We start from the raw sequence: 27866 nt of genomic DNA, 5'->3' as shown, positions 1-27866 counted from the left end.
AAGCTTTTAAAAATCTAACATTTCCTGCTTAAACCCCAGGACAATGGTACAGAAGGCACCTTGAGTCTGAATTTGACAAGTTTTACTGAAGCCTTCACATCCCAGCCCCAAATATCAGTGCTAGGATTTCCTCACAACAAAGCCAACACATTCACTCAGCCCACTTCTAGAATGGCCTACGAAAATCTTAACAGTGCTTTTTTGAAGAAATGAAAAAGCCTGTCCTAAGATTCATATGGAATCTTAACAGACCACGAATTGCCAATACAATTTTGAAAAAGAAGGGCAATGATGGAGGCCTCACACTTCCAACCTCAAAGGTGCTGCCAAGCTATGGTGATCCAGATGTGTGGCCCGGCACGTGGACAGAGAGGGCAGTTGAGGGTGGAGCAGGACGCCCAGGGATGAGTGTCCTATGATCAAATGATTTTGGGAAAAGAGTGCCAGGACCATTTAATGCAGGAAGGAGGCTCTTCCTAACAAAGGGCACCAGGAAGATGGGGACGTGCTCACACAAAAGGGTGCAGCTGAGCCCTACCCCACCCCACATACACAATTCAAGTAAAAGACCAGGCATGGTGGTTCACGCCTGTAACCCCAGCACTTTGGGAGGCCGAGGTGGGTGGATCACCTGAGGTCAGGAGTTCGAGACCAGCCTGGCCAACGTGGTGAAACCCTGTCTCTACTAAAAATACAAAAATTAACTGGGTATGGCGGTGGGTGCCTGTAATCTCAGCTACTCGGGAGGCTGAGGCAGGAGAATCACTTGAATCTGGGAGGCGGAGGTTGCTGTGAGCCAAGATTGCGCCACTGCACTCCAGCCTGGGTGACAAGAGCCAGACTCTGTCAAAAAAAAAAAAAAAAAAAAAATTCAAGTAAAAATGGGTTGACGGCCAAAATTTAACAGCTAAAACTTATAAAATTCTTAGAATAAAACATGTGGTCAAATCTTCATGAGGTTGGATTTGGCAATGGTTTCTTAAATTGACATCAAACGCACAGGCAACAAAATGAAAATAGATCAACTGAACTTCATTCAAATTAAAAACTTCTGTGCATCCAAGGACACTATCAACAAAATGAAAGCCCACCGGCTGGGGGAAAATATTTGCAAATGACATATCCGATAAGGGGTTAATATCAAGAACATATAATGAGCTTCTCTAACTCAACAACTAAAGACAAACAACCAAATCTAAAAACGGGCAAAGGGGCCGGGCATGCTGGCTCACACCTGTAATCCTAGCACATTGGGAGGCTGAGGTGGGAGGATCACTTGAGCCCAGGAGTTTGAGATCAGCCTGGCAACATAGCGAGACCCTCTCTCTACAAAAAATACAAAAATTAGCTGGGTGTGGTGGTGTGCTCCTGGAGTCCCAGCTACTCCAGAGGCTGAGGTGGGAGGATCGCTTGAGCCTGGGAGGTCGCGGCTGATTACACCTCTGCATTCCAGCTTGGACAACAGAGTGAGACCCTGTCTCTAAATAAGTAAGTAAATAAAATGGGCAAAGGACTTGAATAGACTTTTAAAAAATATATACATTGTACCCATGAATGGAACAGACTTTTCTCCAAAGAAGATGTACACATGCCCAGCAAGCAGATGAAAAGATGCTCAGCGTCACTCAACATTAGGAAAATGCAGATCAAAACCACAATGAGCTCTCGCTTCACATCTGCCAGGATGGCAGTAATAAGACAGACAGACCATCCTAAGTGCTGGTGAGGATGGGAGAAACTGGAGCCCTCAGGATTGCTGGTGGGAAAATGGTTCAGCTGCTGTGGAAGTTTGGCAGAGTCTCCGACAGTGAAGCATCAGCATCAGCGTCTGGCTCAGCATATCCCTCCTAAGAACATGCCTGGAGGAGGCGAAAACAGGGACTCAAACAGGGATACACGCGCCGACGTTCAGAGCAGCATCAGTCCCATTAGCCAAAGGGCGGGGACAGCTCACATGTCACCAACAGATGGTGGACGCACACCCTCTGTCATGGGGTACCCTGTGCCAGGGCACTGTCCAGACAGAACAGAAGGAGGTTCTGATACGCACCTCCTTCCGAGGAGGAAGGAGCTCCTTCTTGGAGCGCGGCTGGAGCTGGAGAGCGTTAGGCTGAGTGAGAGAAGCTGGACACTGGAGGACCAGCACTGTGTGATTCACGTACACGAAATCCCTAGAATAGTGGGGTTCATAGGTAAAGCAGTCGACCTTACACGGGTTGGAGGCGGCGCCATGAGGGAGTTACTGCTTAGTGATTACAGAGTTCCTGTTTGGGGCAATGGAAGAATTTGGCAAAAAGTGGTGATGTCTGCACAGCACTGCGGATGGAATTCATGCTACTGAACTGTCCACTTGAAATAGTTGAAATGGAATACCTTAGGTGATGTGTATTTTACCCCAATCACACAGAGGAGCCACAGGGGAGGTGGACGGCCTCTATTGCAGCCTGCTGGCTGCGAGGCCTGGCCGGGTCCTTGGCTGAGTGCTCAGCTCATCTGTCGGGAGGACGGGGCTCACACAAACCCCGCGGTGTGAGCATCGTCCACAGGTGATGCCCAGGCCCGACACAGCCCGATCTGAAGGGACACTGAGTGCCAGCTGTATGCCTCATGCCAGGAGGGTCCGGTACCCAGGGTGGTGCCAGGTGGGACAGGTACCATGGGAACCACAGGCCTGGCAGCAACAGCACTCCCTAGAGACCCCCAAATCTGTGACCTGAGGCTCAGCTTCACCTGTACAGCCACCAGGAAGGGCCCCTCGGTTGGTGAGGCTGCCCTCCCTGTGCCAGCTGGGCTGAGGCTGGCCTGCCTGAGCTGCTCCGTGGTGTCCTGGGCTGCACCCAGGTAGGGCCTGCCTGGCGTCTCTGCAGGCTCTGGGCCTTCTCCCTCCGGCACATCCTGGGTGCCCTCGCCGGCCTCGGTGAGCAGTGAGAGGGATCCTATCACCCCACAGCTACAGCGGGGCTGCTGCCTCCTCTGCTGTTGCGGAACAAATCTCTCTGCTCTTTCTTCTTCCCTTATTTTTGTTTTTTTCATCTCCTGATGCTATTCTTAGATGTCTGTTTTCTCATTCAACACCCAAATGTTCGCGGAGCCCCCGGCAGAACTGGGCACTGTGCCGGTGCCTCTCAGACATTAGTCACCAATGGTCGCATCTCACAGGCGAGCTCAGTGCTCAGCCAGACCGGCGGGCCCTCGGCTCTTCGTGGCCACTGGGTGCTTCTGGTGGCTGGAGCTGCCAGGGGCCCCTCTTTGCTGCCTGGGAACGAGTCGCCCCTAAAGCAGCCCCAAAGCCCCCACGGAGCACCCTGTTGGAAAGCAGGGCGCCTCCCGGTCATTTCTGCCTCAGGACACGGACATCTCCTGCAGGTACAAACTGATTTCTGGTCAGTTCCTTATGAATCCTAAATCTTCAGACCAGAGAGTGTCCAGCTCTTGAACGAGCAGTTTCCGCATCGGAGATGCTGGCGGGAGGGGCTGTTGTACATGGTGACCTGACTGATGGGCTGGGGTCATTTAATTTTTATATAATTTAACTGTGACAGACTTCCAAAAATAGCTTCATCACCTGTCACAGGAACATAATTCTCAGTTAAGACAGTTTAGTGACATGCTGATGCTTATTTGCTAGAAAAACTGAGGGGACCAGGCAGCAAGGGAGGAGAGAGGGGCGGCCCTGGGGCTGGCAGTGAACCCCGGTGCATCTCTCATGGGCTGGCCGAGGTGGGCATGGGCTGGTCTCCAGTCTCCACGCCCCTCTTGGGCTCCGCACCCGAGCATGACCCGGACTCTGGGGTCTCACTCAGCCGTTTCCATCTATGCCTCCTTCTGGGAGGAGGGTGGGGAGTGGCCACATGTGGATCCAGGACGGGCACGACGCCCACCCACCCTCTGTGACTCGCTCTTCCTGGCCTGAAGGCGCTGCCTTAGGGTCTGTGCTCTGCCCAGGGCCTTGGCCATCTGTCCTGGGGTGAGGGGCAGGCTCCCGCCCACCCGGTGAGGAGCCAGTGCCCATCCCGGGCCCTTGGGTGGCAGGTCCAGTGGGGTGTCCCCTTTCTCTATGCCCACGCACCTCAGGAGAGAGTCCAACACACTGTCCCGCAGCACCCTCAGGGCACCCCAGCCTGAGACCTGGGTTTCCATGGGCTCAAACCAGGAATGAGTGAGGGGTCCTCATGGTCAGGTCTGAGGGTCTGAGAGTGAGTGGGGAAGGCGGTGTGGGGCCCACCAAAGCTGCGAGGCTATGGGAGCCTGCAGCCAAAAACCATGCTGTCCCCCCGAGGGGCCGCTGAAGGTGGGAGGTGTGGAGGGAGGGCAGAATGGGGTCTGCTGCCCCTTCACTGAGTGTGCCTTCAGGGACAAGAGTGCAGCTGTGTGTGACACACATGTGACAACCACATGTGTGACAACCAGGTGTGACAACTGCATGACAGCTGTCTGTGTGAGAACCGTGTGTGCAAACCACATGACAACCGTGTGCGTGACATCACGTGCAGCAACTGTGTGTGTGAACCGTGTGTGAGAACCATGTGTGACAGACGTGTGACAGACATGTGTGACAACCATGTGATGGCCATGTGACACTGTGTCTGACAACCATATCTGATAACAGGTGACAACCATGTGTGACAGCCAGGCGTGACAACTCTGTGTGACAGCCGTGTGGCAACCATGTGACAGGTGTGTGAGTGGCAGCCATGTGACGGCCGTGTGACAGCCATGTAACATCCATGTGGCAGCCGTGTGATAGCCGTGTGGCAGCCGTGCCTTTCAGGCCACATAAGGGGACCTGAGGCTGCTGCGGCTTTTGCTGCTGCCTTCACACAGCCTCCAGGCACTGGTTCTGCTCAGTAACACAATCCATGAGTTCTGGATTTGTGACCTGGCGTGTCTGGTCCCCAGCGTGCCTGTAGTCCCAGCTACTCTGCTCACCCCAGGCTGGACCCTCCACGCTGAGCCGTGGTTTCACTCAGGAGTCAGCGAACGTTTCCCGATCTGCCAGTCAGTCAGGTCGGCAAGAATATCATCCCAGGAAAATTTCACATTCGTGAGAAACAGCAAATGACATGTTGCTCACCCCATTTGCACACCTTAATAGCCTTTTAATTCAGTGTGAAATGGGCCCATTATCCATCTCTGGAAGAAAACCAGGGAGCTGGAATAACTCAAATGTCTCATTCCCACACCGTCCACATTTGGAAAACCAACTCTGAAGAAGTTTTATTAACAATCATCAATGCCTGTAATCCCAGCACTTTGGGAGGCCGAGGCGGGCAGATCACAAGGTCAAGAGATGGAGACCATCCTGGCTAACACGGTGAAACCCTGTCTCCACTAAAAAAGACAAAAAAATTAGCCGGGTGTGGTGGCAGGGGCCTGTAGTCCCAGCTACTCGGGAGGCTGAGGCAGGAGAATGGCGTGAACCTGGGAGGCGGAGCTTGCAGTGAGCTGAGATTGTGTCACTGCACTCCAGCCTGGGCGACAGAGCCAGACTCTGTCTCAAAAAAAAAAAATCATCAAAGCATGCAGGAAAGGGAAAAGAGTGCCTTGCAGGGCTGGGGTGCTGCCCCCACCCAGAGCAGAGCCCCCAAAGGGCAGAGAAGTGGGAGGGGAGGGGAAGATGGGCAGCCACTCCTCTGAGAACAGACGCACTGGGTCCTCAGCCGTTGGGACCCCGCTGCCAGGTCCCGCACCACTACAGCTGCTCCAGGGCCCCCGACAGCTGCCTCCTCTGAGGAGGGAACTCGGGGGCCACCAAATACCCTGTCAGCAAGGACACCCCGAAATGCCACAGATCCCCTGAGCCGATTCTGAACAGTGTGGCCTCATGAAGATTAAAGCCCATGTCAGGGCAGGGTATGTTTGATGTTTCTTATTTTTCTCTACATCAGTTTGTCTAAACGAGTCTTAGATGTTTATCCGCATAAAAAGCAATATTCCAATTATAAAAGTAATCCATGGAAAAATGGAAAATCAGACAGTACAATAAAGGGAAGGAAAAATACCTAATCCCACCACCAGAAACAGCCACCATACATTTTGCAGGACGTCTTTCTCTCTTGTCTCTGCGTAGTTTCACGTGGTCGCCAAATTCAGTGTTGTCTCAGCAGTGTTGGCTGCCATCCCCCTGCAGCAGCGCGGCGGGCGCCATCGGGGCACACAGGCCAGCGGGGATCCCCGGACTCGGGTTAGAGCAGCTGCGTCAGGGAGCTGGGCACACAGCACTCACACTGAAGGGCTTCCTCAGACCCCCTTCCTAACAGCCCCTCTTTTCTCCCTCCCCGTGGGAAATCTGCTCCAGACAGAATGGTTTAGCAAGAGGGCAAGGTGAAGTTAGGGGTTTGTGCTATGGGCAGGGACAGCCGGGCACAGGGCTCCAGAGTGAGGCCACATCGTTGCTGAGTGGTGGTTCCTTCACTGACCTCAGGAATCCAGCAGAAATACAATTTCGATTCTTCTTTGATTCCACTAGAAGCCATCACAGAACACTCCCCAACACTCTCATAAACTACTTAAGAATTTTTTTTTTTTTTTTTTTGAGACAGGGTCTCACTCTGTCACCCCGGCTGGAGTGCAGTGGTGCAATCTCAGCTCACTGCAGCCCTGACCTTCCAGGCTCAAGTGATCCTCCCGCCTCAGCTTCCTGAGTAGCTGGACTACAGGCATCTGCCATGACACCCAGATAATTTTTTCTATTTTTTGTAGAGACGGCATCTCACTATGTTGCCTAGGCTGATCTTGAACTCCTGCGCTCAGGCAATCCTACCACCTCTGCCTCCCAAATTGTTAGGATTACAGGCATGAGCCACTGTGCCTGGATATAAGCATTTTGGTGGAAACTGTGTAATACCTCACCCTGAGGATGGGTCTTAATTTACTTACATTTCCCTATTGTCAGACATTATTTTGATACTAAAGATGCTCATGAATACTGCAAAGAACATCGTTTTGCATATTAAATTCATTTTGTCTGGGAAGACTTCCTGACCCTAATCTGTTTATATTTGAAATTATAGTACTAAAACATAAATGTATTTTCATTGTAAAAAAAAAAAAAAAAAAAAACCACATGCACACACAGAAGCATGCAGGGTAAAAGCACATGGCCATCCTCACCCTTCCCCCTTCAAAACAAATCCACTCCCCACAGGTAACTACTTTTAAAGTGACTTATTTACCCCGAACTTCTACTAAGCCTTTATGTATGTACATATACGTTTTTAAAATTAAACCTTTTGAGATTAATAATAGATTAACATGCAGTTGCAAGAAACAATACAAAGGGATCCCCTGTACTCTACCCAGTTTCCGCCAATGGTGGCCTCTTGCAAAACTGCAGTACAATCTCACCGCCAGGACTGAGGCTGACCCACCAGTTGGAGTCGCTCCCGCCACCCCCACCCAGCTCTGTAAAACCCTGGCAGCCCCTCATCTGCTCTCATCTCTCTAAGCTTGTCCTTTCAAGAATGCCATGTAAATGGAATGGCAGAGTCTGATTATTTTGAGGCTGGCTTTCGTCACGCAACACAATTCCCTGGAGATTCATCCAAGCTGCCGTGTGTACCGATAATCCGTCCCTTTCTACCGAGAGTACTCTGCACTACGGAAGTGACCTCGAACTATCGCCTGTGGAAGGGTCTCTGGGACAATTCCAGGTTTTGGTGGTTAGTAATACGTTGTTATGACAATTTGTGTCCAGGTTTTTATGTGAATATATTTTCCATTTCTCTGGGATGAATGCCCAAGACCACAATTGCTGGGTCATGTGGGAGTGACATGTTTAGTTTTATCAGAAATGGCCTGTTTTCTAGAGCTGCTGAGCCATTTTACATTCCCAGCAAGGTATGAGAGGTCATTTCTCTGCATCTCTGTCAGCATGCGGTGTTGTCCATATTTTCTATTGATTTCAGCCACTCTGGTAGATGTGTAGGGGCATGGTGGTTTTAATTTGCATTTCCCTAAAGGCTGATGGTGCTGGGCGTCTTTGCACCTGCTTGTCTGCCTTCCGTGAGTTCTCCACAGTGAAAGGTCTGTGCACACACTTTGTACATGTCTAACTGGACATGTTTTGAATGTTTGTTTACTGTTGATTTGGAGAGTTCTTTATATATTCCAAACTTAGGTCCTTTAGTGAATATGTGGTTTGCAAATATTTTCCCTCATTCTGTAGTTTTACCCTTCATGCTCTTAAAAAGTATTTTGCAGGGCAGTTTTTAATTTTGATGAGGTCCAGTTTATCAAGTTCACCTTTTATGGATCATGCCTTTGGTGTCAAGTCTAAGAATGCTTTGCCTACCCCTGTATCCCAATGATTTTCCCCTATCTTTTCTAGAATTCTTATGGTTTTATGTCTACATTCAAGTCTGTGATCTGCTTTGAGTAGATTTGTGTAGCAGGTGGGAGGTTTAGGGTAAGATTCTCCATCTTCCCCCCACCCCACCCCACCCCATCCATGGATGACCAATTGCACCTACATCATTTCTTGAAAGGCTTCAGATGGCTGGGCACGGTGGCTCACGCCTGTAATCCCAGCACTTTGGGAGGCCAAGGCTGGTGAATCACGAGGTCAGGAAATCGAGACCATCCTGGCTCACACGGTGAAACCCCATCTCTACTAAAAATACAAAAAATTAGTCGGGCGTGGTGGTGGGCGCCTGTAGTCCCAGCTACTCGGGAGGCTGAGGCAGGAGAATGGCAGTGAACCCAGGAGGCAGAGCTTGCAGTGAGCTGAGATGGCGCCACCGCACTCCAGCCTGGGCGACAGAGTGAGACTCCGTCTCAAAAAAGGAAAAAAAAGAAAAAGAAAAGGCTTCAGATGTGGAATTTTTTGTGGATATTCTTCATCAAATTGAGGATCTACTTCTAGTTTTCTGGGAGTTTTTATTATGAGTAGATGTTGGATTTGTCAAAAGCTTTTCTGCATCAATTAATATGATTGTCTCTCTCTTCTGTTGATATGGTGGAGTGTAGCAATTGATTCTGAATGTTGAACCAGACTCATGTGCCTGGATTCAACCGCATTTGGTGCAGCAACTTTATTCATTGCTGGATTCTATTTCCTAATGTTTTTGTTGAGGGTTCTGCACGTAACTTCATGAAAGATACTGGTCCATAGCTTTCTTTTTTATTTTTAAATTTATTTAGTTATTTATTTATTTTAAGACAGAGTCTCGGCCTCTCACCCAGACTGGAGTGCAATGGCACCATCTCGGCTCACTGCAACCTGCCCCTCCCAGGTTCAGGTGATTCTCCTGCCTCAGCCTTGTGAGTAGCTGGGATTACAGGCACCCGCCACCATGCCCAGATAATTTTGTATTTTTAGTAGAGATGAGGTTTCACCATGTTGGCCAGGGTGGTCTCGAACTCCTGACCTCGTGATCTGCCCACCTCGGCCTCCCAAAGTGCTGGAATTACAGGCATGAGCCACTGTGCCTGACCTATTTGCTTATTTTTGAGACAGAGTCTCGCTCTATCGCCCAGACTGGACTGCAGGGGCGCAATCTCGGCTCAGTGCAACCTCTGCCTCCCGGGTTCAAGTGATTCTCATGCCTCAGCCTCCTGAGTAGCTGGGACTACAGGTGTGCACCACCACGCTTGGCTAATTTTTGTATTTTTAGTGGAGATGAGGTTTTGCCATGTTGGCCAGCATGGCCTTGAACTCTGGGCCTCAAGTAATCTGCCTGTCTTGGCCTCCCAAAGTGATGGGATTGCAGGCGTGAGCCACCGGACCCAGCTTATAGCTTTTTAGTCTTCTTTTTTTGTAATGTCTTGGTTTAATGTGGTCACCAGGTATGGCTGACCACATTAAACCTCATGCTGAGTGAGGAAGGGTTCCCGTCTCTTCTTTGAATGTTCAGTAGAATGAATTCTTCTTTAAGTATTTGGTAGAATTTTCCAGTAAAACCACCAGGTCTGGAGATTTTTCAGGATTTTTTAAGAATTAATTTTGTAACATATTATTAATATTACTCTGAGGCCTTTCATCTCTTCTAATCTAAGCACTGGACGTTACAAACCTTCCCCCAGAACTGCTCTGCCTGTATCTCACATATGCTGCTCTCTAATCTAAGCACTGGACGTTACAAACCTTCCCCCAGAACTGCTCTGCCTGTATCTCACATATGCTGCTCTCTAATCTAAGCACTGGACGTTACAAACCTTCCCCCAGAACTGCTCTGCCTGTATCTCACATATGCTGCTCTGTTGTATTTTCACTTTCATTCAGTTCTATGTATTTCAAATTTCTCTTTGAGACTTCCTCTTTGACCCATAGATAATTTTAAAGCATGTGATTTAATTTCCAAGGATCTGGAGATTTTCCTGTTGTCTTTCTGCTTCCTGAATCTGTAGGTCTATGTCTTTTGCCAAATATGGGAGGTTTTGGGGGCATTCTTTCTTCAAATACTTTTTCAGCCCCATTCTTTCTCCTTTCTTTCTGGGACCTGATGACACAAGTATTGATACTTTTGTAATCATCACACAACTCCCTGCGACTCTCTGCCCATACTTTCCAGTCTTTCTTCTCTCTGCTGTTGGTGTTGGGTAATTCCTGTGGGTCAGGTTCACTAATTCCATCCAGTGTAATCTCCCCTTTACTGTTCACTCCATGCAGTCAGAGTTTAGAAAACTATTGTTATATGTTTCAGTTACGTAATTTCATTTTTTTATATCTTTCATTTCTTTGCTAAGATTTTCTATTCTTTCATTTGTTTCAGGAAAACCCATAATTGATTGGCGAATAATTTTAAACCCATCATTGATTGGTGAAGCCTACTTTAAGATACTAGTCATATAAACCAACATCTGATTCAGCTTGATGTTGGTGTCTGTTGTCTTTTTTCATTTATGTTCTGGTTTTCTTGGTTCTTGATGAGTGATTTTTTTTTTTATTGTATCATGGACATTCTGGATATTTATTCTCTTGTATGTGGAATCCAGTTGTCCCAGCACCATCTGTTGAAGAGACTATTCTTTCTCCATTGCATGGTCCTGGCACTCTCATCAAAAGTCAGCTGACCACAGACGTATAGGTTTATTTCTAGAATCGCGATTGTATTCCAGATTGTATTCCATTGATCACTCTGTCTCTCCTTATGCCAATACCACACTATTTTACTTACTGTAGCTTTGTAGTAAGTTTTAGTAAATAGTGTGAGAACTCCAACTTTGTTCTTTTTTAAGATTTTTTTTCACTTACTTTGTTCCCTTGTAATTCCATATGAATTTTAGGATCCACTTGTCCATTTCTGCAAAAAGCTAGGATTTTGATAGGAATTGTATTGAATCTATAGATCAGTTTGGGAGTATTGCCACCTTAACAATGTTAAGCCTTCTGATCCATGAACATGGGATGTCTTTCCATTTCTTTAGGTCTGTAATTTCTTTCAGCAATGTTCTGCAGTTCTCAGCATACAAGTCATACACCTCTTTGGTTACATTTCTTTCTGGGGGTTTTACTCTTTTTGATGCTATAGTAAATTGTCTTCCTAATTCTTTTCCAGGTTTTTCATCACTAGTATACAACACCACACTGAGTTTTGAGTATTGTTTAACTCTAACTCCTGGTTTGTTTTTGTTTTTGAGAAGAGCCTGACCGATGCTTCTAAGGTTGGACAGTTGTCATCATCCAGAGACTGTGTATATATTTACTTCTAGGTTTTTCTAGGTTTTTTTGTTTGTTTGTTTTTTATACAGAGTCTCACTCTGTCACCCAGGCTGGAGTGTGATGGTGTGATCATAGCTCACTGCAGCTTCAAATTCCTGAGCTCAAGTGATCCTCCCACCTTAGCATCCCAAGTAGCTGCAACTACAGGCCTGTGCCAGCACATCTGGCTAATTCTTTTTTTTAGAAACAGGGTCTTGCTATGTTCCCTAAGCTGGTCTCAAACTTCTGGGGTGATCTTTCCACCTTAGCCTCCCACAGTGCTGGGATTCTGGGCATGAGCCGCTGCACCTGGCTACTTTGGTTTTTAATTTTTAATTTCTACGTTTCCTGCCTTGACTCACCAGGACTCGACATCAGTGTTTGACATGAGATGGGACCAAGACTGGGTTGGCCTCCCCTGTAGAGCTCCCTTTCTGTGCGGGGCAGCCCCCAGCAATCCCCTTCCGGGACCCGGCCTGGTGCTTCCTCCCTCCCCACTGATTAGAAATTCTCCTGTCTCATCTTGGTCCTCTTTGTCCACCCTCTCTTCTCTCTTGTCCAAGGCTTCCTTTTCAAGTTTCTCTTTTTGTCCCTTTCACCTCATTTTTTTTCTTTTAGACTATTTCCAAGTCCCCCCGCCCCCTTCCCTGGCTTTTAAATCAGATTCTGCCTTTGCATATGAGAAGCCCAGCTGGGCGCTGACAGGTTCTGACGGATGCTCTCCCTCGAGGTTTCATCCTCACGGGCCCTTCCACCCAGGCCGAGCGCGATGGGCAGGTGGCTCCGCGAGGCTGGCGGTGTGGACGGTGCTGACACCAGAACCCACGGCCAGATGCCAATGAGCACAGGACACCGCCCACCGGCCCCACAATCCCACGAGCCCCGGAAAGTTGGAGCCTCACGATAGTGGGAGGAGGAGCTTTAAAACCCGCAACAGTGAAGGAGACGCAGAGGGCAGCCGCGGGCATTTGGCCACATTCTTGTTTTTTCTGGATGAGGTGACCGCAGCTCCTGGTGTGCAGGGACGCCTGGGCTGCCCCATCTGAACAGTATGTCTTGAGTGGGAGCGAATATTTGCCTTCCCGGAGGCGAGGTTTGGAACCCAAAGCTGCGTAAGTGACAGGTGTGCTGGGCGCCTGGAACGTGGAGTGTGGTCAGTGAGGCCCCAGCAGCTTCTCAGACTCGGGGGCCGGGGTTGAGGTGGGGGCTTCAGGCCGCACCTGCTTCTTCGGCGTGTGCTGCAGCGGGAGGGAGGGAGGAAGCGCTGGCCCGGGCGCGAGGCCATGAAGAAGAGAGAATCTGTGGGCCTGGGCCACGCACACGGGAGGCGCGTGGTCTTGAGCTCTGCAGCAAGTCATACGTTTCTCATCTGTAAAATGGAGCGAACGCACCAGCGCAAAGGCGTTCTGGAAATCCCGGTGGGGTGATGTGTCTGAGCCCTGCGTGCCGCTGAGGTGGTCACTGAGCACTTGCTTCTCTTGTGAGGACGCTGTGTGCTCGGGCGTTTACAGTGGAGCAGAAACCTCATCGTCCATGTCCTGGGGCAGATGCAGGGAGCGCGGCAACGTGAGGAGCGCGTGAGGGTTGCTTGCGGCACCCCAACACCCACAGGCTCCGAAGGTGCATCTCCCTCGGAGGATCTTTTCTTTCTTTCTTTTCTCTTCCTTCCTTCCTTCTTTCTCTTTCTTTCTTCTTCTTTTCTTTTCTTTCTTTCTTTCCTTCTTTTTTTTTTGAGACGGAGTCTTGCTCTGTCGCCCAGGCTGGAGTGCAGTGGCCGGATCTCAGCTCACTGCAAGCTCCACCTCCCGGGTTTACACCATTCTCCTGCCTCAGCCTCCCGAGTAGCTGGGACTACAGGCGCCGCCACCTCGCCCGGCTAGTTTTTTGTATTTTTTAGTAAAGACGGGGTTTCACCGTGTTAGCCAGGATGGTCTCGATCTCCTGACCTCGTGATCCGCCCGTCTCGGCCTCCCAAAGTGCTGGGATTACAGGCGTGAGCCATCGTGCCCGGCTGAGGACCTCACTTTCATGCAAAAACATCAGACTATGCGGCGAGCTCCAGGTATCCCTGACCCACCCACTCGGAACCCTCAGTCCATCTACATGGGTGACCCCGAGGTGCAGACAGATGCACTTGACTCGCTCACTCGGAACCCTCAGTCCATCGACATCTTTGGCCCGGAGGTGCAGACAGATGCAGGCAGGCTGAGGTGGATGCTGACCCTCGCTGGCGAGACCCAACCCTCCCCGGTCAGCTTTCTCCTCCACAGAGGCCTTCATGGCTTCAGGCTATTTCTCACATTTAAACATGAATAAACATGAGGAAGTTTGCCCCTGGTGGGAATCTGAGACCCTACACAGACCCTAGATCCATGAGTAAGGGTAGAAAGAAAATTCCATGTATGCATTTTCTCTTTCTAGCCTTAAGTCAATGCAGATTTTGGAAAACTGCCCTTGACTGAAAAGGAAAGAACATTATTTTCTTCTTTATTACTTTTGCCTGGAGAGGTTCTGAAGCCCTTAGTTCTGGTTTTATTTGAGAAAGGGTCACCATTACAGTCTGAAAAGGAAAGCTTCACGTATTAAAAAGGAGAGAAAGAGGCCAATTCATCAGTAAATCAAAACATCCTAAGGAAGAGTTACAGAATCCACGTTCTGACGCTTCCTCCTAGCAAGTATTAATTTTACCAATATTTTTCTAAAAACCATCATTTGAGAGATAAAAGACGACCTCTGATTCTAAAATGCTTTCTTCTCAAGGCCTGGCTGGAGTTAAGTGAAGCATTTGAAGGATCCTAGAATAATTTCCATAACTCAGGGGCCCCCAGCAACGAGTGAGACAATATCACAGGCAATGCAGGGCACGGTTCAAGAAACACCCGTGAGACTGTCCACCACGAACGCTCAGGGGGCTTGCTGATGGCCCCACACCCCAACCCCCATCACAACAGCCTCACCTGAGACCACACAGTGGCTTCCATGTGAGCTTCATGGGCTGGACGCCTGGCTCTCAGCCCCTTTGAACGAGGGACCGCCGAGTCCCACTGGGTGAGATTGAGACCTGCTGTCCTTCACCCTGGAAGGGAGAGGAAGACCCCAGGCAGAAACCAGTCCTACAGACAGGCTCCCGCCACTTGTGTGAGCTGTCCTAGCTGCCTCCTTCCTCTGTCACACTAATGTCTCGAAGCTCTGTGTGAACAGACACAAGCTTGGGCCTGGCTGGGTCAATCCGCCTGCCACTCCCTGGGGCCTTCACTCCAGTCTCTCGTCATTTTCGTGTTTTCTTGGCTCTGCCCTGTCCCCTAGGCACATGTGTGTGCACGCGTGTGTGCATGTGTGTATGTGTGCGTGGGGGTCTGCGTCTGTCTATATTTCCTCCTCCCCCACAACTAGACTCTAGATTTTAGCAGGTGGAGACATTTTTCTAGCTCTAACTCAGCACAGAATCCAACTCACACTCAACTCAGAAACGTCTGCTAATTTAACTTCCTCTGGCCCTGCAGCCACACGTGGTGGATGCGTCCGTCAGGTGAAGAGGCTGCTGCCCTGCAGGGCGCCAGGCGGCACATGGCCACCAGGACCACAATGAAGACCCGAATGGCAGAAATGTGACAAATGGGAGACAAGAAGCCACTAAGATCGTCACTGAGAAACAGACGATAGAAGAAGGAAAAAGACGATGGAGAAAAACATTCAGCCTTAGCCAGACGTCATCAAGTGCAGCGTTTTCTAGAAACTCAACCTGTAGCTGGCGCACCTCCGTGTGGTTGCAGCCAGTGGGGCCCAAGTCTGGAGGAAGCTCTGCAGGTGCTGGTCTGGTCCTGAGTACGCGGCACGACCCGGCCCTCCTCTCACACCTCCTGCTGCGCGTGTTTCCTAATGACCATGTATCCCTTTTACAGCAAAAAGCCACGTATTTGGAAAATCAAGAAGAGATTAAAGCACTGAAATGCAGTGCGGTGAGATGGAGAATGTGAAGGATGCACCTGGCACAGCTTTCCCGAGAAACCAGCTGGCATCATGTGTAAGACAGTGTTTCTAACTTTTGACGATATGCAAAGTTTCTTCAAAGATGTAGCTACAAATACATCCATGACAGTGGTATTTGGAACATCGACAACCTACATGGCCAATAACAGGAGGACACAGAAACAGAGTCTGACAAATCCAAACAAAAGGATGCTTTCAATATAACGACATGAAATAGCCCCAAACATGCATGAGAGCCTTCACCCGTGTGCATGTGTGCGTGTGTGTGGTCATTCTGTAAATAAGCATTGAAACTATCCTAATGTATTAGCAGCTATTACCTCTGGAGAGTGGCAATCTTACACAAGACTTTTTAAAAGTAATTTATACCTCTTTTTAATTTTCATTTCCAAGTCTTCTGTGATGAAAGTGTACTGCTTTTAGAATGCAAGAAAAAGCAATAAAAGGCATTTTAAATTGCATTTGTTGTACCTGGAAGCCTGACAGAGGCCCTCCACTTGTTCCCGTGGGGCTCACCGTTGGCTTCTTTTTGATGCCGCATTCCCTTTGGTGTGAAATGATTTCTTCAGAGGCCGACAACCGCGATTCACATCAAACAGCGTCAGCCCAGCCTTGACTGAACTGCACAGACTCCAGGAAGCAGTTGGTGCGTCAGCAGCTGTGGGGTGGGGGTGTGTTTTTGCACCTTGGCTCAGGACCGGCCACGGGTGCACCTGAGCACCCATGGGAGGGCCCCTACAGCCACAGCCTGTCAGGGGAAGGACCTGGGCCTCTGACGAAGCACCAGCTCCAGCAGGGAGCCCCAGGCATGTGGCCTGGGTGCTGAGTCCCTCCTGGAGCCTGGTGCAGCACTGGCCAGCAGGAGCTCAGCACACTGTGTGCACACCCCATGCCGTGACCAGTGGGTACTGGTAGGCAGAGTCCAGCAGGGCCAGGGTCCAGCAGCTGTGGCTGGTGCCTTTTGACTCGGGCAAGAATGCACTCTCAAATTCCCTCTTCTTGTGGGCTTTGGGAAACAGGTCACGTAGGCCTGCAGTGAGGGTGGCCAGGTTTGGTGTGGGGTTGAGCAGTGCCTTTCCATGGGGCCTCGGTGCAGAGAACGGCACAGACTCCGAGGCGGCAGGTGCTCTGGCCACCCCATGATCGTGCTTCCAGGTCTGGAGACAGTCAGTGCCATGCAGCACTTTTAAAGGGAACAAGATCCCCATGTTGAGGAATAATCTGCCACCAGCAAAGGATGGGCCTGCTGCAGACTGGAGCTCCCTGAAGGTGAGACAGGAGTGACATGGCCAGGCCAGGCCTAAGATTCTGATCCACTGGCACCAACCCTGGAGAAACCAACGCAGAAGCCTCAGCAGGGCCCCAGGGCCACCACAGCAAGGAGAGGCGCGGAGGCAGCCCAGTTGCAGGCACTTGCTGGCATCCTGGTACCTCAGCCAGGACTGGGGCCTGTGGCCGGGAGGTGCTGGAGGGCCCCAGCCGAGCTGTGAGGGCTTCTAGACAGGAGGGCAGGCTCCCTGACCGGGCAGGATGGGACAGAACGCCTCCTCCGTCAGCCCAGCAGAAGCCTCAGACCACAAGCAGTGAGAATCACGGCCGGCCCTGCAGGTTTCTCAGGAAAGAAATGCAATGGGACCCCCTAGAGTCACAGGACCCTCGCCGGTCCCCAGCACTGTGCACCTGCTCCTAGCCACTGTTTTCTTCACCCTAGAATGTTTCTGTTTCTAATTTGGCAAGTATTAAATAAGCCAATGATATATATTTCCTATCTTCCCTCTTCTAGAAGATGTCTTTTCTTTTGGCAGAAAACAAGGGGAAATTAAATCAAAGAAATTTCTTCACAGTCAGAAACTGTCATCCTGAAGTGATTGTGAACCTCCAGGAAGACGAGCTGGAGGCCAGGAGGCTGAGGGGCCTGGTCCCTCCTGTGACTACAGAGGTGATCAGGCAGCCTCAGAAGTGTTAATTATTTGTTTTGTTTTATTTACTTATTTTTATTTTGAGATGGAGTCTTGCTCTGTCACCCAGGCTGGAGTGCAATGGCGCGATCTCGGCTCACTGCAACCTCTGCCTCCCCGGTTCAAGCAATTCTCCTGCCTCAGCCTCCAGAGCAGCTGGAATTACAGGTGGCTGCCACCATGCCTGGCTAATTTTTGTGTTTTAGTAGAGATGAGGTTTCACCGTGTTGACCGGGCTGATCTCAAACTCCTGACCTCAGGTGATCTGCCCACCTCAGCCTCCCAAAGTGCTGGGATTACAGGCGTGAGCCACCACATCTGGCCAAGCATTAACTTTTAATGTATTTTATTTCACCAAAGTGTTTTCACTCCATTGCATCAATTGCTATGACGTTAAATAAAATATACTGAAATAAAACCTGTCATATAATTTTTTCCTGTTAATCTGCACACAAAGACATCCCCTCCAAAAGAACAGGAAAAAAAAAAAAAGCCAAGAACCTCCTCCTGGCTATAACAGATGGGTGCTAGAGCCACTGTACGCTCAGAATCTGTTATCTGCCAGGTTGGGGGTGGCTCAGGTGTGCACACAGGTGTCACTGCCCGGGAGGGGTGTCCTCGGGGTGTGAACCTGAGCTGGAGAAGGAAGGCAGGGGAGCCAGCCAAGTGTCTGCTTAGCCCTGGGTGAAGAAGTTACAGCCAGGCCTACCCCACTAGTGCCGACGCTGCAGGGGCCGGGCTGCGACAGGTGTCCAGGCCAGGCTCTCCAGACCACAGCGGCACAGCCGGGAGAGCCGACCTTCATTGCACCTGCCTCAGGGTCCCCAGACGCCCCTCCATGAGTCGCGTCCACTTGGTCTTCTAAGTGCTTTTTGAACATTTCTAAATCACAGAGAAAAGGTGAAAGGATCCCTTTAGCTGTCGGTAGTTTGGGCAGCTCTTTCCATGATTTTTTTTTTTTTTTTTTTTTTTTTTTTTTTTTTTTTGAGACAGAGTCTCATTCTGCTGCCGGGGCTGGAGTGCAGTGGCCGGATCTCAGCTCACTGCAAGCTCCGCCTCCCGGGTTCACACCATTCTCCTGCCTCAGCCTCCCGAGTAGCTGGGACTACAGGCGCCCGCCACCTCGCCCGGCTAGTTTTTTGTATTTTTTAGTAGAGACAGGGTTTCACAGTGTTAGCCAGGATGGTCTCGATCTCCTGACCTCGTGATCCGCCCATCTCGGCCTCCCAAAGTGCTGGGATTACAGGCTTAAGCCACCGCGCCCGGCCTCTTTCCATGATTTTTAAACCCACAGTGAGAAAAACATTTTATGCTGTGACCAGGAGCACACAAAACTAACCGCACAATGTGTGAAATGCTCTTATTTTCTATCGATTCCATCTCACTACGAAAACGCAAGTCACATCCACAAATCATCATTTCCAAAACTTCTCAGAGATGAGCGTCATGTAGGATATGTGCTAAGAATCCATTCCAGGCCCACCCTAACCCACCACCTGGAACCCCCGGAGAAGCCATCCTCGTGAGGGTGGAGACACGGGTGAGAGTACCCTGCTGGGGGCACAGGAGCCCCTCTGTGTGCTGCACCCGGGAGCTGAGCCAGGAACAACTAGGACCACACAGCCTTTGCCACCGCGGTAATCCTGTGCAAGAATACATTGGTCTCTTCGAGCTGGCATTTAGTAAAAACTGCTGCCACATTCAGATCAGCCTGAAGATTTCTGAAGCTCCACTGGGCCTCATAATTCTAGCCTTTGATTTCATGCGCTCACTACCCATGTCTATCTAAGATTTAAACTCCATCGCTTAACTATCCAAGAAGGTTAAAAATATCCAGAAGGCCATTAAACTCTGGGAACTGCCTCAGAGGCCTCCCGGGCCTGGCATGTGCGTCCCCTCCTTCCCGGGGCCTGGGTGAAGGGTGGGTGGTGTGGGGCATGTGTGGCCCCTCCACAGGCCCCAGCTGAGGAAACCTAGCAGGGACGGAGGACCTGGACCTGCTGGACTGAGACACGAGGATCCCCTGGGGGGAGGAGGACGCAGAGCTGGCGAGGCCTGAGGCCTTCACAGGTACCGGTTCTCACAGTCTCGGCTTCCTTAATTGACTAAGGAAACATAAAGGTCTTCTGCGCTATTTTTACATTACATTTCAATTAGTCTTTTTCTATACTCACAATCAAACTAAAATAGTGCATGCTTTTTTTTTTGAGGGAATGTATTACTGATTTTGACACAGATCAGAGCATTATCATTCAGTCCAACCCTCTCATCTGACATGGCGGGAATCAGAGATCACCAGTTAAAGCCCTGCCCAGCATCTCTCGGCCGCCCGTGACATCTGCATGGCTGTCTGCAGAGGGAGGCTGTCTGATAGTTCACGGTGCCTCAACAGCACGGAGCTCCTCGTGGCCAGACTGTTGGCAACTGCCTGGCATAGTCTCCCCTCACATGAAAAGGCTAAACCGGCTGTTGATAAGATTCCTGTTAGCAATTCCATGAGTCTGGGTGAACACCTGGCCCCACCAGGGACCCATTTTGACTTGACATTTGCTTTGGGTGCTCCTCGCCGTGATTCCCCAAGCAGACCTGTCCCTACAAACCAGCCTGCGGGTGAGCGGAGCCTGCGGGTGCCCACGGAACACACCAGGCCGACTGCAAGCACAGGAACCATCCCACCTCCCGTCTGCTCAGCGCCGGCCGCCCGGGGAAGGAACTGCTGAGGCTCCTGCAGGAAAGCTACGGCTGTGAAGGAGCCAGCGCTGTGTTTCTCCAACACCAGCAAGGACCCTGAGTGCCTCCCGCATGGATAGGCCGGGTACATGTCTTGTCAGAGGCAGGCGCCGATTCAGCCGGTTTAGGGGGCCCAGATCCCTCCTCCCAAGCCTCACCTGAGCAAGGGGGTCTTAAACATCCTCGGTCACCGTCCGCCCTCGTTGGGCTCCTCCCCACAGTCTGGGCCGCCTGATGGCAGCCCCCGTTTCTGTCTGAGCAACCTCACAAGCAGCAAGGGCTCCTCTCCTCACCACCAAGAACATCCCTGACCAAGTGTTAGCCCTAAGATGTCCCCATTCCTCAAAAAATTACCCCTCCACCCGTGGACAGGCGCGCAGTACTCAGACACAGGTGGCCGTCCCTGGATGCCCTGCGCGTCCTCGTCCTGCAGGCCCTGCCACCGCTCCCGGCCCGCGAGCTCATGCCTGGCGGCACAGCCCCATCTGCTCCCTTCACTCCCGCCCCCACGCCTGCCAGGGCTGCAGAGCGACGCGCCTCCCACGGAAGCAGCCTTGCGTTCTCGCTGCCCTCCAGGTGCCTGCCTGAGACCCACTTCTTCCGGAAAAGCAGCCCCCAGTCATCAGACAAAAGAACAACAAAGCCACGCAGATCCTCCCGAGACATTCAGAACCCAAGCACCTGTTTTCCACCAGGGCAAAACCCACCACACTGTCGTTTCTGACCGGCCTGTTCCTACCAGCATGATCCATGAGTGGAGGCACCTGCACCTGTGACTATAGCCATGCAGCCCCAGCCGCACGCTGGGCAGAAACCCCGAATCACAGATTGGCTACCCGCCCCCCACATACTTCCTGGGTGCCTGGCACAGGCAGGGCTCAGCCAGGCGCTGAAAAGGGAAGCTGAGCAGCCTCCTGCCCGTGGCAGCTGAGAACTCACTTCCCTCCTTTTCTTCTCATGCCTACGAAAACACCATTTTTTCCCTTAAATTATCGAAATCTCAAGATTTAAAACACACTTTTGCAAAGTGGAATACAACAATTGGCACTGGCCTTGGATAGACCTGGAAGTTGTTTTTGTCACCTCTCCCCAGGGAAGATGCGGACATAGCAACCCTCTGTGGCAACAGTGTATAGTCCCGAGAACGTGACAGCCAAGGTGACCTCATCCCCAGAATGTACCACAATGCCCCCCAAATTCCCAGACTAAGAGGGCTCGGCAATCCCATCCCACTGAGGCACTAGGAACTGCTAAGGAAGAGGCTTCAGAGGCCAACTGTGTACCCTGCACCAGCCCAGAGAACAAGGGTGGGGAGGAGGGCCCCCGCTTCTGTGGATCTGCTGGGGGTCTCGGGAAGCCTCCTGGACTCTCAGCAGAACGAAAACCGCCCAGGACTGAGGCCGTGCCCCTGTGGCATGTGGCCCGCGGGGTCACCCAGCTGTCTGGGCAGGGCTGAGGGTGGAACAGCCTCTCCACTTAATCACTCCAGGATCTCCCAACTGGGTCAAAATCCATTATTTACAACCTGCCTGCCTTGAGCACACGCGGAAGCCAGAGGTCTCTGCAGCCAGAGGAGAAGGAGGCTCCCGCGGGGAAAGGACTTCCCGGAATTCTCCAGGCAGGTGGAATTGTTCCCAGCCCCCTCGGAGGAGGTGACAGAGGGGTCCCCGCAACCCCTGCTGTGTGGGGAGACCTCGGGAGCCAGGAGCGCGGGCGGCAGCTCCACTGGTCACCCCGAAATCACAGGACGCCCCAGGGTCTCCGGGACTCGTGGGTTTGGGAGAACGTTCGGGACGCGGAGCGGGCCCTGTTCACCTGCCGGACGCCTCCTACGTCCGTCCGAACCCGGGAGTCCCGCAGCAGGGACCCTCCTCGTCCCCAGTGACCACCGTCCGGACCCGGGCTGCGCTCGGCGGGCAAGGCTGGGAGCCCCCCGGACGGGAGGACGCGGCGCACGGGCTCCGAGTTTGCAGATTTCGCGGTTGCGGGAGCTGAGCTGGGTCTTCTCTCCCCCAATTCGGGCCGCGTCCCTGCGGGTCGAGGAGGCAGAAGTGGGGTCGCGGTCGTGTGTCCGAGCGGGAGTGGGGCGTTCATCTCCGGGAAGAAGGGGGACCCGGAAAGGCGCAGCGCGCCGAGCATTCGCCCACCCCCCGCCCTCTCTCCGCGCGAGCCGGGTGCGCCCCCAGCCGAGCTGGGGCGGGCGCCGGGAGAGTCGGGTTTTCGGAGACCCTCGCCCCTTCCTCGCCTTCCGCTCACCCGGGCTCCCGCAGGACCAGCGCGGACAGACGGGGCGATGTGCGGCCGAGACTTCCATCCACGCGCGCGACGCGGCCAGACCCGCGAGCACCTCCGCACAGGCGCCGCCCTCGACCCCCGGACCCCCGGCGCGGAGCAGGAAGGGGCGGCACCAGCCCCGCCCCGCCCGGAGCAGCCCCGGTCCCCTTGGCCGGAATGGGGGGATTCCAAGGTCCCCTCCCACCCTCCCGCGCTCGCGCGCACCGCGCGCCCGGAGAAGAAGCTGCGCGCGGAACCATCGGACAGGAGCCCGCGCCCCCCGGCTCACCGCCCACTGCGGCCCCGGCTCCTTCGCCGCGGAGCCCCCACCCTCGGCCCCACTGCGCGCACAACTTTACCTGCGGTCCAGACTCCGCGAGCTGCTGACTCCGCTTACCCAGCCAGCGGCCTCCTCGGGGCGGAGCGCGGCGTCTCTGGAGCCGGCATCCCAGACTCCGGCACCGCCCCGCGCACCGCCCCCGTCCCGGCCTTCGGTGGCGCGGCGCCCCCTCGCGACATCCGCGGGTCCCTAGGGGCGAACCGACCCCTTACCGGGTCTGGAGCTGGGGCCACGTCCACCTGGAGGGAGCACGGAGCCCACCCAGCTGCCCTTGGGGCGCAGAAGGCCGGGGCCCCACTCTACACACCTCACCCACCAGCGCACGCCCTGGCAGGGGCACACACGCTCACACTCACATAGGTGTACACTCACACATCGACAATCGGTGCAACTCACACACTCCCTGCCACAGTCATAATCACACTCACACAGGTGCACACTGACTCTCACATAAACAATCATAACTTCACACTCACACAGGTGCACACTGACTCTCACATACATACTCAACTTCATTCACAGGCACATGCATACACACATCATCCAACCATATCACCCAGGCACACATGGACACACACACGTGGCACATTCACATAAGACAATCCATGCAACTCACACAACTCACTGGCCAACACTCACCACACGCAGGTGCACACCCCACGTCGGCAATCTGTGCAACTCACACGGCTAACTTGCCCACTCATATCACCACACAGCAGGTGCACACTACATCGGCAATCCCATGCAACTCACACCCGTCAGCACTCATAATCACAACTTCATAATCAGCAGACACACACGGCAGGTGCACAATTCACCCATCGGGCACATTCCGGCAACTGCATACACTGCCACAACTCATAATCACACACCAGATGCACACTCCCACATAGTCTCATGAACCCAGAGTCATTAATGCAGCATGCATAACAGCACACTCGTAACCACATTCATTCAGGCACTCATGGACACACGCACACACACACTTGCACACACACGCACTCGCACTGTGGTCATTCCAGAGGCACAGGCTGCCTCCTGCCTGCTGTGACCACTCCCAAGCAGCCTCTGGGGTACACGGGAAGAGATGAGGAACCCGGCCCAAGACTCTGGAAGGACAGGACTGTGGGTTTTGAGTCAACAGCCAAGGCACTTCTGGTGCAGCGGATCCCCAGGAGACACCAGCTGTGAGGATTCCGGACGCGTCTGGGGGATGGATCCTGGAGCCGCAGCGGAGCCTCAAGTGAGTGGATGTTTCTCATTTGCATCCACAAAAAGGAAGCGTTCCTCTACAGCTCCAGCCAGAGCACCAGGGCTTGGAAGGGAGGCTTTTCTCCATGGAAACATCTACCAGATTCAGAGCAGAAGGTGCCTGCACTGCTGTCCCTGAAAGGGCAGAGGCTGCCTTTTTTGGGGGGTGGGGGGCAACTGGTGGTTAGCGGAGGCCTTTGAGGCTGAGCAGAGCTGCCCCTGGGGACATTGCTCTTAAGGTCCAGTGGACGTTTGCAGCTGCAGGAGGCAGAACCTGCCAGGACTCTTTGATCACAGAAGCCCCTGTTAAACACACTCGTTAGAAAAGTAAACAAGATAACTCAGATCACTCTGTCTGTGCCTGGCACGCGGGGGTTGCCCCATAGCTGGTGGTTTGGACGTGGGGGTCTGAAGGGTTTCTCAGGCTGCACATTCTCTGGCCTCAGTCTATTCTTCTTGGCCCGGTTCAGCCCTGGCGCCTCTTTCAGACCCTGCACCTTGACCCAGTCTCTGGTGGCTGTGACCGTGCAGAATGCAGCCAGCCCATTACCTCCCTTTTGCAGACTCTATACCTCTACTGATCCAACCAAAATGCTCACCAGCCTTTCCAGGCACCACATCACATTTCAGACAGCCCTGGCTTGCTAGTCAACTGAAAGCTCCAGATCTGTGCAGTTGTTGGATTTTTTCCCCCATGATTTTCTGTTTCTTGATTCTTTAAAAGTCTAGGTTTTGTATACTACAATTTGTCCCTAGTACATTATATTTCAGTAGTTTTTATTAGGTTAAACTTTTTCATGAGTCTTGTCGGATGTTTCAGAATCTTAATTCCGTTATTCAGCTTATTAGCTTCCTTCTCATCTGAAGCCATTGGGAAACTGCTAAGTGGAGCTGGGCCATCCAAGTCATCAGTATAACTCATGTTTCCAAAAGAAGGGGTCACACCGGCAAGCCTGGGCCCCTGAGCGCTGCCCTGATGCCAGCCACGGCTCCACTCCCACCCTGCTGGTTCACTTCCCATTTTGTTTGGGAGGATGTCAGTGGAGACTTTCCGAAATCAAAATACAATGAATTGGGCATCCAAACTAGTAAATCCGCCAATATCACACACAAAAAAGACAACAAATAATGTGGTCTGTTTAATAAGTTTTTTTAGTATTGGCTAATGTCCACCAATCTGGGGGATGGGGCGAAGTATGACCCCTCGGTCCTGGAGCGGGGAAGGGTCTGTGTACCCTGGACCAAGTTCCTAACGCGTGGTGCCTCAGTTTCCCTGTCTATAATCGCAGAACACACGTCGCTGTTTTACTGGTTAAACGAGACAATGCTAGGACGTGTCTGGCTCATGGCAAACAAACTAATGATCGTCACTATTTTAGGTGCTTGCAAAACCCATCACAATCTGGAATGTTTCCAGAATGTTGACACACTGAACACATCTGCAAACCGAGTCTTGAAAATGGGACCTGGGACTTAGAGCGAGGACGCAGTGCGGTGTCCTGCCCAAGAGCAGTTCGCCCCTGCACCGCATGGGGGCGAAACACGTCCCTTGACAGGCGAGTTGTACAACCCAGTTCCTTCTCCCTGTGATCCCGTAAATTGGTCCCACGTCTCTCGGACGTGGGCAGGCCTTGTGTGTGTTTCCCCCGCCGTGATCCCGTAAATCGGCCCCGTGTCTTTCAGATGTGGACAGGCCTCGCGAGAGTTTCCCTCCCACTGTCATCCTGTAAATTGGTCCCGTGTCTCTGGGACGTGGCCCCGTGTGTGTTCCTCGTAACTCGTGTCTGTTCTCTTCTCGTCTCCCTAAGCCACAGACTTCCTCACCGTGTGCGTCTCCTTCCCGTTCATGGTTCCTGTTGCTCCGTCTCTGAACTTTGGATGTTTCACACGTTCCCTTTCTTCTGATTGTTGTTGACAGCAGAGTTAGGCAGACACTGAGGGTGCTGGGCCTTCCAGCTGCTCAGGTCCCAGGACCCCTGCACTGTAGGTGTCCTAAGAAAGCACCGGTGATGGGCTGCAAGGACACAAGGATGCGGGGACAGGCCACAGAAGGTGGGACTCGCTCCGGTCCATGCTCATGACCTCCCATTATAAATCACACACTCACTGTCACACTCACAATCACATTCACACAGGTGCACACTCACATCGGCAATCTGTGCAACTCACACACTCACTGCCACACACGCACATGCATGCACATACTCATAACCACATCCACCCAGACACACAGGGACACACCCGCACACACGTGCACGCTCACACACACTCTCGCGCCGTGCTGATCCCAGAGGCACGGGTCCCAGGTGATGTGCCTGCGCCTTCCTGTAGCTTCTCTTTTACGAAAGGAACAGACACTTTAAGATATTTTCTGTCTGTAACACACGCTCATTGTAGAAAATGTGTGAACTTTTGTGAAAACACAAAGAAGAAAATAATAAATCACTTTAACTCCCATCTTCATCATCCAAACTTATCCCTGTTAACATTTTGATACCTAAACACTTTGGTCTCGTTTGTTGTTGTTGTTGTTGTTGTTGTTGTTTTGAGACAGGGTCTTGTTCTGTGGCCCAGGCTAGAGTGCGGTGGTACGATCATAGCACCTCCTGGCTCCAGTGATCCTCCCACCTCAGCTTCCTGCCTAGCTGGGACCACAGCTGTGCCACCACACTCAGAATTTGGTTAGTTTTTGGGGAGACACAGTCTCACTATGTGGCCCAGGTTGGTCTTGAACTCCTAGGCCCAGACAATCCTCCTGCCTTAGCTTCCCGAAGTGCTGGCTTACCAGAGAAGAGCCACTGTGCCTGGCCTACTTTGGTCATTTTTTATGTAAAAATAATTTTTGGTTTATGATACAAAAATCACATCATAACTACACACTGGGCAGGGTATACACACTGCACAGAAGGAAATGCACACTTTCCATTTTTTCCAGTCTCTGACACCATTTTAAGCAGAGCTCCATCCTGGGGATGCTGTCACACTTTAACTTATTTGACATTGATGTTGTCTCCAGTTTTTCACCATCATAAAATTCTCTGCCATAAACATCTTCACAGACAAATCTTGACCCACTTTCTTGACTGTGGTGACATTGCTGAGTCCCAACCAATGTATTATTAGAGGAAAATCCTTGGTGTGAACATTAAAATTGAAATTTTATTTCTTCAAAAAACTAGGCACAGTGGCTCCTTTTTGTAATCCCAGCATTTTGGGAGGCTGAGGCAGGAGGATCGTTTGAGCCCAGGATTTCAAGACCAACCTGGGCAATATATCAAAGCTCTGTCTCTAAAAAAAAAAATTGAAAAAAAATTGAAAAATTGTCTGAATGTGGTGACACATCCCTGTAATATTAGCTACTTGGGAGGCTGAGGTGGGAGGATCACTTAAGTCCTAGGAGTTGGAGGCTACAGTGAGCTGTGGTCATACCACTGGACACCAGCCTGGGTGACAGAGAGAGACCCTGTCTCAAAAAAAATAGAAAATAAGGCCGGGCGTGGTGGCTCACGCCTGTAATCCCAGCACTTTGGGAGGCCAAGTTGGGCGGATCACGAGGTCAGGAGATCGAGACCATCCTGGCTAACCCGGTGAAACCCCGTCTCTACTAAAAAATACAAAAAACTAGCCGGGCGAGGTGGCAGGCGCCTGTAGTCCCAGCTACTCGGGAGGCTGGGGCAGGAGA

At 51.8% G+C, this 27866-nt stretch overlaps 1 protein-coding gene across 1 annotated transcript in view; it reads right to left on the bottom strand.

Moving 5' to 3' along the window:
• KCNG2 (potassium voltage-gated channel modifier subfamily G member 2) overlaps window positions 1-22991 on the bottom strand; it is an 81243-nt gene extending 58252 nt beyond the window's left edge. The window contains 1 exon segment of the mRNA XM_017873801.1: window positions 22953-22991. The gene's annotated coding sequence lies outside the window, so the exon portion shown is untranslated.
• Between the last annotated feature and the right edge of the window lie 4875 nt (window positions 22992-27866).

The sequence above is a fragment of the Rhinopithecus bieti genome, unplaced genomic scaffold (assembly GCF_001698545.2).
Source record: "Rhinopithecus bieti isolate Rb0 unplaced genomic scaffold, ASM169854v2 scaffold_8690, whole genome shotgun sequence".
Taxonomy (NCBI): Eukaryota; Metazoa; Chordata; class Mammalia; order Primates; family Cercopithecidae; genus Rhinopithecus; species Rhinopithecus bieti.
This window is presented reverse-complemented; position numbering and strand designations above follow the sequence as displayed.